This window comes from Spermophilus citellus (assembly GCF_964194105.1).
Source record: "Spermophilus citellus genome assembly, contig: SCAFFOLD_102, whole genome shotgun sequence".
NCBI lineage: Eukaryota > Metazoa > Chordata > Mammalia > Rodentia > Sciuridae > Spermophilus > Spermophilus citellus.
The window spans coordinates 914,400-922,641 of NW_027672732.1; positions in this window are offsets into that span (position 1 = coordinate 914,400).

Consider the following 8,242-nt stretch of genomic DNA (forward strand, 5'->3'; position numbering starts at 1 on the left):
GCATGCCAAGACTGAGTGACAACCCCATCCCCTTACTTATTTTAAATATATAAATGCTTCTTAAACTTAAATGACAAATTGATTTATTATAATTTCAATAATTTTTATGCAGTGAGGAATAGCAATTTACAATAACCTAGAAAAATATATTTTCTTTTTTCATGAGAACTATTTTCTCTTCTACTTTCAATCCAAATCTTGACCGATGGTGTTCTGAGTTATTTTTTTTTTCTCAAAAATATTTTTTAAGTGAAGTTTAAATCCAGTCACATATGCCTATTCATCAAGGTACATAAACCAAAACCTTTAGAAATTTGTTTGATTTAGATGAAGAAGAAAATGGTAATTAGATCATAAGAGTGGAGATGTTTTTCACACTGATTTGCAAATATCTAAATACAGCAATTGGTAGGAGAATGACTTTAAGTTTGAAAACATGGGCAGATTTTGTAAAGAAGAAACAATGCCCTGGGTGTTTCAGTGCCTCAAAGAATATGATGTAAGAGAAGTTACATAAGGAATGTCATATAGCAAATATTTAAATAATATACAAACACAAGTTTTCCAATTTTTCTTAAACTTTTTTTTTTCAATTGGCGATGGATATTCTGACTGCAATGTGACAGGTTGAATTTGATAGGTTCTAAATTTGATAGGATCTAATTTAAATGAAAGTCATGTGGATGAATAAAAATATATTGTAAACTCTTTCAATTCAGCACTTGAATTAAAAAAAAAAACTTGGAAATGGGCATGTAGGGATCATTTCCCTAGAAAATTCCTGTATCTTTTTTTAAAAAAATATATTTTTATTTGTAGATGGACACAATACCTTTGTTTTATTTTTATGTGGTTCTGAGGATCGAACCCAGTGCCTCATACTTGTTAGGGAAGCACTTTACCACTGAGCTACAACCCCAGCCCAACATTCCTATTTCTACTTATCCAAATATGAAGTCCACAGTTTGTGGTAAATAATTTTTATGTAAGCAAAAGTATTTCAGATACTGTAGATCTAAGCAAAATAAGACACCATTTTTAATTTTAAGAAACCTGCAGGGAAGATTGAAAATCAAACACACACTGACCATTAAATAATATAACTTATGATACAAAGGAAACACAATGTATATAGACTCAAAGACAAGGGTAAGATCTGATTTGATTTCAAATCAAAGCAATTTCATGAGATTAAGTGGAGTAAACAAAAATATTCCTCTGAAGAATGAGAAATGTTTGAGTTAAAATTCATTTTTTCTTACTTTTTATTTACTTTTTTTTCTTTCATTTTTTGGGATGCAACAAGGGCTTTCTTTGTGGTAGGCCAGTGAAGAAAGAGGCCCACACCAGCTCTTGACTTGTAATTAAGATCAAGAATAAGACTCCGTTTTGTGTACAAATTTTTCTGTTGTTTTGGTAAATGATAATTATAGAGATTATGGAGGGTAATAGATTGATTGAAAGCATTTAAATAAAAATCATGTTGCGATCAAATGCTTCTGTTTTTCTTCCAAGAATCCCCATAAAGATGAACAAATATTTCAGTTTTATTTCCATAAGAAATACCTTCCATCCTGAAGCTCACATTGGAATCTCAGCAGACACATTTCTGCTTTTTCTTTGCATTGCCACGGTCTTTGTAGGGCCAAGTCCAGGCTTACTGACCTCCCCATCACCACGTGGCTCTAACACACATTCTCATGCTCTTCACCATGGGACATTTGGTATCAACAGACTTTTGGGAAGTGTAGGACAGTACATGTGAGTTTAAATGCAACGTGCTTGTCTTCCTGGCCAAAGTTATAAGGGGACTCTCCACCTGCACCACCCACATGATGGGTGTGCTTTAGGCCATCACCATCAGCCTCAATGGCTCCTAGTTGGCCTGCCTCAAATTAAAAACCACAAAGACCATCCTGTGGCTAATAGTTTTCTTATTGATCCGCATCATGTCCACCTATACCAACCCACTTTTTTATATTGTGGGCAGAACAAATAAAATCTAGCCTGGTTTTCAATTTCTCACTAACCACTGTTCTTTTCTGCTCATGAGATACAAGAACAGGAGCCTCTTCCTTGCACTGATGGCATTAGTTTTGAGACCGTATGGTTCTTTAAAGCAGATACATAATAATTCTCTTTCATAAACTTAAACAACAATCATGTTTCCACAAAGTTCCAGATTTTCTCCATGAAGCTCCCCAGAAAAAAAGAGCCACTCACACCATTCTGCTGCTCATCATGTGCATTGAAATCCAGTATTGTTTGGACTCCATAATTTCACTATTAATAGGCATAGTGTAGACAAGTTATCTTAGCCTGACATATCTTCAAAGGGTTGGAATAAATGGTGATGGCATGTTCAGTCCTTAGTGCTGATCAATGCTGAGACTCAAATTAAAAAAAAAAAAAACTATGCAAATTTAATGGAGGAAAACAGGTCTGCTTCTGACAAAACTGATCAAACAACTTTGTACTCTTATTAAAATAATATTCTCTATTTTAGAACCTTTTAGCTCTGATAAAAAACAATAAAATAAGATTAAAATTTTCTATTAGAACAAAGTCATCTAAATAGCTAGCAAATAGCTTTTGGATATTTTTTTTTCTTTATCTGGACCAGTTTTCCAAAATTTGCATTAATTTTCACTATATCTGACACCATTTGCATATCATAATTTTTTATAATTTTTATAATTTTAGGTAGTTTGTATCTTAGACATTTATATTAGGTCTATTTGTGTGTGTGTGTGTGTGTTCCTGCATTACACTTCCTGATATTTCTTTCATTGAAATTCTAGTAGAGGAATATTTATGCTTTCCTTTTTTTGTCTATTAATATGTGCATGCTCATATCAAAACTACTCAGGAGTCTGCAGGACTATTGTAAGTTTGTGGGAACCTTTGGTAACTTAATGAGACTGTGAACAAAACAGGTAGAAGATGTATCTCAATGATGGACAACTTTAGGGTTCATCTCCCTATACTAAAACTACTACAACAGCAACCTGAAAAACATAAATACAACAAATACCATAAAAGAGTACTCTATGAACAAGAGATTGCCTGCATTATTTCAAAAACCAAAGTATTGGGCACTATGTGAACCAATGGGAAGACACACACTCTTATGTTATGAAAATAAAATGGTATAGTAGGTATAGGAAAGAATTTTATGATTGCTAAAATTTTAAACATAGAAGTACTACATGACCTACCAATTTTATTTCTAGCTATATATTCAATTGAACTGAACAGATATTCAACACCTCAACATGAATATCAATGGCATCACCATTTCCATTAGGAGATATATGAAAATCAAAATTTCCATCAAGAATGATAAACAAATGTGTCTATGTATCTATATGTATCCATATCTGAGTAAGCACGTGTACATATAGATATATTCATATAAAAATATATATCTATATATAGCATCAATATATATGTTTGAATATTATTCTGTAATAAAAATAAAGTACTGATACAAGTGACCATGTTGACAAATCTAAAAAATACTATGAAAAGTCAACAAAATCAAACATGAAATTTCACCTGTGCTATAATTACATTTATATTAAATATCCAAAATTTGGAAATCATAAAGTTAAAAAGGAGAGATTTGGTTGCCAGTGGCTTGGAAGGCATTTAAGTGGTTGATTAACAGATTACATTAATTAAATCAGTAGTTAAAATGTTTAAAACAAGGTAATTGTGGTAATTATACCACCATATTGTACTTGACTTCTTATCATTACTTATTTTTTGATGGGCACTCTTATGAGAATTCAACCTCAATAAAACCAATAAGAAAAAAATCTTGAAAACACTGAAGTTTATAAAATTATAGCCACAGGTGACAGAAATTAACTATGGAATTGGATATAACTTTTTTATCTTTGTATTTGAACAGATGACCAGAGTAACTGTATTATATAGAACTACAAATATAGAATCCTGAATAAAATGAGTTATACACTATTTTATGCATAGTATGCCAAAATAAAATCTATCATCATGCATATCTAAAAAGAACAAATAAAATAAAATAAAAAGAAAGAAACTATGGAGTTATAGTCACCCACATGTACTCTGCATCACCAGACTAAAGGCTGGATGGTAGAACTTGATAGCAGAATTCAATAGCCTTCTCTATGTCATTCAGTATCCTTGATTTATTATTTACTTTGTCCTTATCTGCCCAGTATCTTGAGTACTGATTGGAAGACTTCTGATCTTACAGATGAGTACACAGAGTTTGAGGGATGACTGATTGTCTCAAGGTCACCATCTATGCAAACTAAGGCTGTGACAATTTGTGTGATACCTAATTTACTGTATCATGTATCACAATACAAATTCAGTCAGTGTTTTTTGTTTGTTTGTTTGTTTTTTGTTTTTGTTTTGGATTGTTTTGGTTTGGTCCCCCCCTCCCGGTAGGAGGAAGAGAAATTACAACAAGAGGTAGAAATTATAACAGGGCACCAAGAACCATATGCATAAACTATCAATGTAAAAACTTGATTGTGGTCACTGATACACTGGTAAATAGGTATGTCCAAACATGACAAAATATGACTTCTATATGTATAGTTTATTTTAGTTCAGTATTAGCTTCATACAATTATTTTAAATTTGAATGAAAGAAATAAATATATTCCTCAGAAAACAAACTATATATTTGGAAAGCATAGGAAAAGATACTGAATATTATATGTCATTAATAAATTACAAATTAAACACACCTATAAAAATTTACAAAATTTCAAACCTGACAAAATGAAGAGCTGGCAAACATGGGGAACAAGAAGAACTCTCATACATTGCTGTTGGGATCACAAATTTGAATAGCCACTCTGGAAAACAGTTTGGTAGCTTCCTAAAAATTACAATATACCCTTAATAGGGCCCACTAATTGTATTTCTCAGTGTTAATTCAATGGAATTAAAAACTATGTCCACACAAAAACCACATACAAATGTCAACAGCTTCTTCATTCATGATTGCCAAGAGCAGGAAACAGCTCAGAGAGACTTCAGTGGCTATTTATCTGTTATCAATGTAACACTGTGATACATTCATACACTGGAGAGTCATTCAAAAATTTTTAAAAATGAGATTCACTATCAAACATGAAAACACATGGAGGCATCATAAATACATACCGCCAGAAAGAAAATATTGTCTGAAATGCCATATTGTGTGATTTCAAATTTGTGACATTCTGGAAAAGTCAAAACATTAAAAATGTTAAAAATTTCCAAGAAATAGGGGGAGTAGAAGATGCTAAAGAGGTGAAGAACAGGGACTTCTGGCATGATGAATCTGCTCTGTAAGATGACATCATCATGAAAATTGTCATTATTCTTTGTCAATGCTTTAAAAACTGTAAATTTAGTGTTTTAATAAATAATTAAACTATTTATTGCCATTAATGATTATTTAATATCATCACTATTGGCAAAATATTTTGATTTTTGCTTACATTAAATATTTCTCAGTAATATACAAAGAAAAAAGTAGTGAAAACTCTGAATAAGGGAAGACATATGGTATCATGTTACTATGTGCTTCATTTTCCTGAAAATCTACAAGTCTTCTTAAAATAAAGTCTGTTCATTAAAACAATTAGAGAAGGCTTGGTGATTTTTCTTGCCTGATACATACCCGGTCCTAGGACTGGTCCTGAATAATAAAACTTGGATTGAGAATAAATAGTTTCCAACATTCTTATTTTTCTTTCTTTTTTCTATTTTAATAATTTTTATTATCTTTTTAGAGAACAGTGAACATAAGTCCTTAGTGAATAAACTAGTACCTTACATTCAAAATATACTTTTATATCAATAAAAAGTGATTATTTATCACTGTGCTCCATAGGTAGTAATCCTTTGAATACTAAGAAAAAGATGTTCTAAACTTATTTTACTACACTCATATTAATGAGAAAATTATCTGAGTTTTTTTTAAAGTCTACCTCAGTTCCAATATGCTACCTATAAAATGAGAGTACTTTCTTTTTCTTACTTAACAAATCTCTGGTTGAACTAAATAAGATAGTCCAAGTAAAGAGGTGTGCTGATACACATTAAGGGCTAGATAAATTTTGGGTGATACTACTGAGAAACACAGCTGATTGATGTGATAAATAGTAGGCATTTGGTGATACTGAGAGATCCATATTCTTTCTCCATGTTTTTATCATTTAACCATTTTCATGTAGATCTTGCATTTCTGAGCTATGGTAGTTACTAACACTAATCTACCAGAAAGAGATAACAGTATCTGTGAGTCATTTCCATCCAGATGAAGTTACATTACACTCACAACAATATTTAGTAGATTTGGACATAATCAGGGCCAGTCAGGACCTTCCCTTACATTCTCAGCCAAGGTTAAGAGAAAATAGTTTCTCATTTTGGTTCCTAGAATGGGAAAGAGAAAACCCTGCATGATTGGTATACAGTTATTTTTTTCACAGTTCTTAAACTACCTGCTCATGACTAAGCTGGACTGTACAGTTACTGAATAAATCATCTTCAAGCACAGATTAGTTCATAATCACAACGTATATTTGCTAAATATTCAATACGATAAGGGTGAGAGAATGAGAAGATGGACTATAATGGAAAGCAGTAATTGGAAGGAAAACTGGCTCCCTCAGGAAGAAGGTTTTTAACCTATCTTAATTCCCAAATGGAAAAAAAGTCACATTTATTCCTTCCTTTCTCTCTTCTCTACTTCTGTCCTTCCTCATTTTATTGGTTATTTCCTTCTTATCTCTCACTCTCTATCCTTTCCTTGATTTATTTCTAAGAGAAGATGCCTCAGTTTACTCTTCGTATTTACTTCTTCCAAAATAGTCATTTGGAAAATAAAGATCTACGGGAGGCATATCAATTTATATTAGGTATCATTAGTCTGAGTTGTTTTTAGTTGAAAAATCTGGAAAATATATTTTAAGAGTATACACATTCACATAAAACATTAGTTTTTTGTTGTTGTTTGTTTAATTTATTTTCTTATACAACAAGCCATATACATTGGGATCTAGTGAGAGGCTTTACATTATTTTACTAGGAACAGAACCAAAAATAAATAAATAAATAAATAAATAAATAAATAAATAAATAAATAAATAAATAAACTAACAAAAAACCAACATCAGCAATAAAAACTAAATTATTTTCTATTACTGACTTTTCTGTAACAAGAGCAGTTTATAATAATTTAGAGAAAGGTATTTTATCTTTTCCTGAGAAATATTCAAACTTTCAAAAGAATTTTCACTGATTTTTCACCCAAAATATCAAAGAATGATTTTGTTTACTGAAAACTTTAAAGAAAAAAAAATGCTTTTTAAAGACAATTTAAATTCATTCAATGAATGACAACAGACTTTAGGTGTTCAGGTAAAGTAAGCATTTTCTACAGAAATTTTTGTAATTTTAAAAGAATAAGGTAATTGGATCATCAGAGTACAGCTTTGCCCCAAATATCTGAATCCACACATTGATGTCAGGATGGCCAAAGCTTGGAAAACAAAATGAAATTTTTCTTGAAGAAGACTCAAAGCCCTGGGTACCTATTTCTTTGTTCCCATGAATTTTTCAGGCACTGAGTGACTATTCTGTAAGAGGCACCAGAGTTAATGACTATTGCAGCATTATTCAAAGTGTAGCCATTTATCTGAGAAGACTTTCTGTTATTATTGAGTTTATTCATGGGAGATAGTCAATTTTCATTCTTGGTCATAGATGTGTCAAAGACATTTTAACAAGTTAAGAAACTTGACAGTTTCTTGTACCACAGTCTGGTTTATTAGTTTCCCTTGAAATTAAGCATTTTATTTAATTTATTAAGAATATGTGTGTAAACTATTACCTTCTACTCTGAACTCAGCAGCAAGAAAACTGATGATCTATTTGCTTAACTTTGTTGCTTTGTACAAAACATCTCTAGATTTCACTTTTGGTTTCCAGCTGAATTCAGCATGATGTTTATGATAGAGCTCCTCTTTTTTCCCTAATTCTTAACACTGTAATAGTATCTTATATTCTCCTACTCTACAAACACCTAAATATCTTAGTGTAGTAATTATCCCAATATACACAGATGAAAAATGTTGATTCCACTTTTCATGGAACTAGCTTTTATTTCAGATGTATTTTATAATCTTCATCCTGCTCTCATGGGGCTCCATCACATCCCTTGACAGATCTCCTTGTGTTTTATTTA